The following is a 5,895-nucleotide window of genomic DNA, read 5'->3' as shown; positions in this document are numbered from 1 at the left end:
GCCTTTTTCATAAATGTATGTTTATAAATATATTTACTCACCATGATCTTGGTAGCATAGAAGCATTCTGTTAGCTGTGTTGTACTAAAAATTAAATTCTTGGCACAGTAGGCTATGAGAGCTTTCGGTAACTTTGTATTTGGGCTGAAAAATATCCTTTCTTGTACTTTGTATTTATAAAGACATTATAATACATCTAACAGTTAGTGTATCTGGTTTGGTTTGGTTTAGTTTTTAAGAGCCAGCAGATGTAGGTATTAAAGTGAAATATATGCTTAGAGCCCCAGCAAAAGAAAAAGAAACTATGCTTCTAGATACTGAGGAGGGCTAGGAATCAATATGCAGGGTATAGCCTGAAAGTAGCTGTTGGGATAGACATACTGTTGCTGTGAGTTGCAATATTGCTGTGAGTTGCTGGGTGTCTGTGTGTGTAAGGAAAATGTATTTAATGAAGGCAGATAAGTCAGTGTAGAGTATTCTACCTCCCACTGAATACCGAGCATATTCAAGAGTTCCCTGTAGCCCTTGCGCAGGAGCCTGAGTCCTTGCCACTCCGCCCCTGTTCTTTCCTGTATACGTTTCAGCTCCTCTACCTCTAAGCATTTGGCTGAGGAAATAGGGTGTAGCTTTCTATAGCAAACAGAGGAAAGCTAGACTCAAAATAAAGAGCCATTATTAATGCTTGACTAATGCAGATGTTATTGTCTGGTTCTTGTTGTCCAAGTCATGCACCTGTCTGCTGGGAGTGTCTAGTGGAGGTAGAACCTTCGCTCTGTGTGCCCGTGCACATGCGCAGAGTTTCACTGTGTTGCCCAGGCTGGCCTCCAACTTTTCCATCCTCCATACTCACCTTCGTTTTTGCAGTTTGTTTGTGATGTTCTCAAGGCATAACCCCAGGCTTTGCTTTTTAGGTCAGGCTGGCCTTGAACTCTGACTGTTCTGCCTTGGTCTCTTGGTTGCTGGCACTAGCAGTATGTGCCACCACACCTACTTTTTGTGTTTGTTCTTAAAGATGGCCCTGCTTCCTCTGAATGATGTGAAACATCACTATTCTTCCATTGCCATTTGCAGTTCATTTTATAGGGACTGGAATATTAACCACATTTTCCTGATAATGAGCTTGCTACCAATATCTTATGGTATACATGACAAGAATTACTCCAAAGAGAGATGTGTTTTTTTTTAATGCCAAATTACTGTCATAATAATCAAGACTTGAATTTTGTACATGGCAGAAAAGTTCATTTCAACAGTAAAATGCCACCTAGTCAGAACTGATGTCGGCTTACCTCCCTTCTGAGCATCTTACAGCTGAGGAGCAGCTGTTGGCTCTAATGGCTGTCCTGGAATTTTCCCCACCTGTTCATTTTATTTTGCTCTGCCCAGTTATAATGTCTAAAAACAGCGATTCTCTGGTTAGGAATGAAGTTAGAGAATTATCCATTTTTCTCTGGGTACTGTTTTCTCTTCTTGTGACCTCAAGTAGGGCAGGTAGGGAATACAGGCAGTGTGAAATTCCCAATAGGGAGAGAAGCATCCCACAGAAGTGACTGTGAACAGTTTGTGAATAAATACAGTATACATCCTCCAGGGAGAAAACTGGGTAAACACATGAGTCTATTTACCACAAATGCTTTACTGCTAAACCATAGAGTAGATCTCAGTATATGAGCCAGGCTGGTGTTCCAGACTCGGGGATTAAGTTGTGCTTAGGAGACTTTCTCCCTCTGGCTTATTGTTACACAAAGTCTTGTCCTTGTACACAGAACCTACCCCTGATGTCTTGCTATAAATTATACTTTAAAACACATACGTAATTAAGTCATAATAATACTTTATTGTCAGTGTTGTTGCCTATTTGGTCAAATTAATTTATTTGGAGTAAAAAAAGAAAAAGAAAAAGATTAAGAAGTGCCCAGGTAATTTTCTTGAGTTACATTGTTCGTGAATGTAGAAGGAAACATTCTTACCCTCTCCTCTGGCTTGGATGAGCTTTGGACGTTGTATTGTCTGGCATTCACCTTTGACTTGTCTGCTGTGCCGCCTGGGCTTTAGAAAGGTCCCTAGGAGTGTGCTGGGAGTGCAGCATGTGGCTTGGGTATATATACATAACTCCCTGGGTGCAGTGCCTGAGCAACAACAGGAACCTGCCGCACGATTCTGATGTACAGCCAAAGCGGGAAATCACTTTGTGGGTTGTCATTGGTGATCTTGGGCAGGGTAACGTCAAACTAACATTAGCTCATTCTGTGACCCTACTCACCAAGTGAAATGAAGGTGTTTGGGTTTTGTTTGTTTGTGGTTGGGGTGGAGGTGGGTTGTGGTTGTTGTGTGGGTTTTGTTTGTGGTGGGGGTGGAGGTGGGCTGTTGTTGTGTGGGTTTTGTTTTGTAAGAGAAAAAACTTTTTGGAGTGGAAGGACTCCAGGAGAGAAATGCCTGAAGCTTGGTTTGTTTTTTGTTTGTTTGTTTTTCTTTCTCTTTTTTGGTTTTTCAAGACAGGGTTTCTCTGTGTAGCCTCAGCTGTCCTGGACTCCCTTTGTAGACCAGGCTGGCCTTGAACTCACAGAGATCCACCTGCCTCAGCCTCCCAAGTGCTGGGGCTAAAGGCCTGGGTGTTCTTGGCACAGGTACCTTTACTGCTATCCCAGGCGTGGCTCTTGGTTTAGCCGTGGGCCAGAGCTTAGGCTCCTCTGTTGCCTCTCAGAGTAGGTCTGGAGGAAAATGTCGCAGCCCAGTATCCTGTGTGCCATACAAAAGTGCATATGTGAATGAAAGCAGTGTCAAGGTCTGTTTTCCAGACTCCTCTGCATATGTGATGTGAGTGACGACTGCTCAGTTCTGCAAGCTAAAATAGAGCAGCATTTCATTGTCCTGAGAAAACACAAAACTGTGAAGCTGTGCCCAGGCCGTCTGCAGGGCTGCTTTTCTCTGTAAAACAAACAGGCAGTGTTGTTGCTTAATGGAGAAAAGAATAGTCTTGCCGTGGGTGATCATGGCTTCTGATTGTTGTCTCTTAGCCTGGTAGGATTTCTTTGTCAAGCAACTCTTACTTTTCCTTAGTTGTTTCTTTCTGAATAAAATGAGCCAGCTGAGGCTTAAATATTCCTGACTAGTATGTGAAAGGAGTCATCTTAACGTCTTTGTTTTAAGATGTTCCAGTAATTCCTAAATGAGACCTAGCAGCTTCCATTCTTACCCCGAGTCAAGTCAATGAAAACCACCTTTCAAAGGAGCTAAAGAAGTGCACCTTCAAGGGCAAGCTCAGTGCCAGACTCTGATTATCCTGCACACATAGAAAATTCTGTTCTTCCATTGCCTATAAATGACTGACCATTTGGCCTTTAGAACTAGGCGGTGTGATTAGGAAGAAAAGGCAGGTTCATGGAGGAGTCATTAGAGGACTAGTTAGCATCAGGGTATGAACACTTGTTCCAAGCCTTAGGGCCTTGGTATTGGGAGAACTGCCTCCCTGGCCTTAGGAGATGCGTTGAAGACTTCCTGGTCATGACTAGGATGGGAAAACAGTCCCTTAGGGTTTTCACACTGGAGAACATGGTGGAGTGCTGTGAAACTTGTTGAAGTTTATGCAAATAACACCACACTGGACTTTAAGATTTTGAAGGGACAAAAGAGGAAGCTGGGGAAGTGATAGTAAAAGGTAAATGTGTCTGCCTTTAATATTTTGAGCAAATATTGGTAAAAGCAGTTTCTACCACAACTGTAAAGTCCAATCATCTGCCCTAATGTGTGTCTTGCTCATTCATTCATTGGCTCATCCCACTCCATTACCCTGCCCCCCCAACTTTCTTTCTTTCTTTTTTTCTTTGTTCTTCTTTTAGTACTGGGTGTTGAGTGCAAGAATCTGGAACATGCTAGGCAAGCACTCTGCCACTGCACTATCGTTCCAGATCTAAATCTTTTCAGAAATAGCTAAGCAAATGCTGGTCTGACCACACTGTGAGCCCTTTGCTCTGTCTCCTGGCACTCAAAGTTGTTTTGTGTTGTAGTAGATTTATTACTCAGGACCCAGTGGCTTCCTTTTACTTTAAAACATCTTAATAACAGCACTCTGGGCCGGTGGTGGTGACATATCCAAGACAGCCAGGGCTGTTACACAGAGAAACCCTGTCTCAACCCCCTCCCTCACCCCCCCCCCAAAAAAGAAAAGCACTCAACCTAGGGTTGTGAGCCTACCTAAGTGAGGGAAAGCACATTGGCAGAGCACTAAGGTTTTCTGGCTCCTGTCATTAGGATGGGCCACTCAGGCACTGCCTCTGAGAGGCAAAGGGACGGCTGAGGGCGAAAGAAGAACAGCAATGCAGCAGAGGTTTGATTTCCTTCAGATGGGCCTACTCTGAAGGAACTATATCCAACTCTTCCCTATGGTGCTTACTTAATGGGTGACAGCTGTCTCCCAGCTACCTGTCCCTGGCACTGTGCCTTCCCACTGGTCACTGTGAAAAGTAGATCACACTGGACTCAGAGGCCAGAATCTAAGACAAGATCCTTCTTCTTATCTTGAGCCCATTACTTCCTTACACAGCTTAAAATGTAGCATTAGCTTCTCTTTGAGAACTTAGGAGGTTTTCTTCCCAGGAAACCATAAAACATTTACAAAGAAACAAAGTTAGATTTGGCTTGTAGCTGTCACATTAAGGAATCACCGAAAGATTTCAATTCAGTTGCTACAGAGTGATAGCGAGAATCAGACTGCAGCCTCTTCCTCTTCCTGAAGCTGACACTGTAGCGTTTGTAGGCAGCACTTAGTTTCCACAACTCATTCATCACAAGGACTTCATATTGAAACAGACAATCACTTTCTATAACATTGGCCCTGGATGGGAGCAGGACAGAGTATTTTTAACCACCAGTCTGTCTTCTCCGTATGAAGAGAGTCTAACATTTGAGATTTGTGTCTTTCATCTGTAGCAATTACTCTGTGAATAGTAAAGATGCCTCAGAAAAGTACACCAGGTAGCCCTGAGAACGTGGGGCTGGCTGTGTGCGTCTTTCCTCCTCAGACTTTGGTTTTTTGTTGTGACCTTAACTATAAATACCTATACATAGGAGTAGGTTTCCTCTCCAGCCTCCCGTAGCCATTGCTTACGTGTAAATCCTCCCTTCCCCTTGACTGAAAACAAAAACAAAGTATGCACTTTAATCCCTAAGGAGTGTGGCTGTTCCTAGCCCTGAAGCCAGACCACTCAGGAGGAGAGTTGAAAAGGGAAAACTCTTGCCAGACCCTGTAAGATTTAACCAAATTTCTTTACCCCTAATTCCTAGTGCTGGGGATTGAGCTGAGGGCCTTACATATGCTAGGCAACTGCTGCCCCAGTAACTAATATCTTAATGTGAACACAAAATGCCATCTATTTTTAAGCTCCCTCAAGCATTCCCTTCCAAAGGGAAAAGAACCACTAAACAAGAGTTCAAAATACAATACTTATGCTGGTTTTGGATTTTTTTCCCCTAAGGGAAATTTTATTTTTATTAATTTTTTGCTACCAAATTATTTTTTAATCTTGTTTTTATTTTTTATTTTTAAATTAAAAATCAAGTGAAAACACAATGACATTAAAATGTTTTCCAGAATTATGTCACATCTAAGTGCTGGGTTCTTTTCCCCTAATGTGACAGTACCTGACTCTCCTCCTGTAGATTCTGTTCTTCCCCTGGTGACAAGGGGTAGCATGTCTCCTAGAGCCCATGGAGCCCTGTCGTGTTGGGGAGGGGGGAGGGGATTGAAAGAAGAGTTAAATGTGGGTTTATATAAACATATTTACAGCAGTGAGCAGAAGCTTTCTCACTGAACAGCTTTAAGAACAATGTGAATGAAACCTTAGCAACCTGGTTAGTAATCTGAAAAGTCTATTAATGTATACTTGAAATTGTTTG

The sequence above is a fragment of the Acomys russatus genome, chromosome 6 (genome assembly GCF_903995435.1).
Source record: "Acomys russatus chromosome 6, mAcoRus1.1, whole genome shotgun sequence".
NCBI classification, from domain to species: domain Eukaryota; kingdom Metazoa; phylum Chordata; class Mammalia; order Rodentia; family Muridae; genus Acomys; species Acomys russatus.
Note: the sequence above shows the minus strand (reverse complement) of the source record.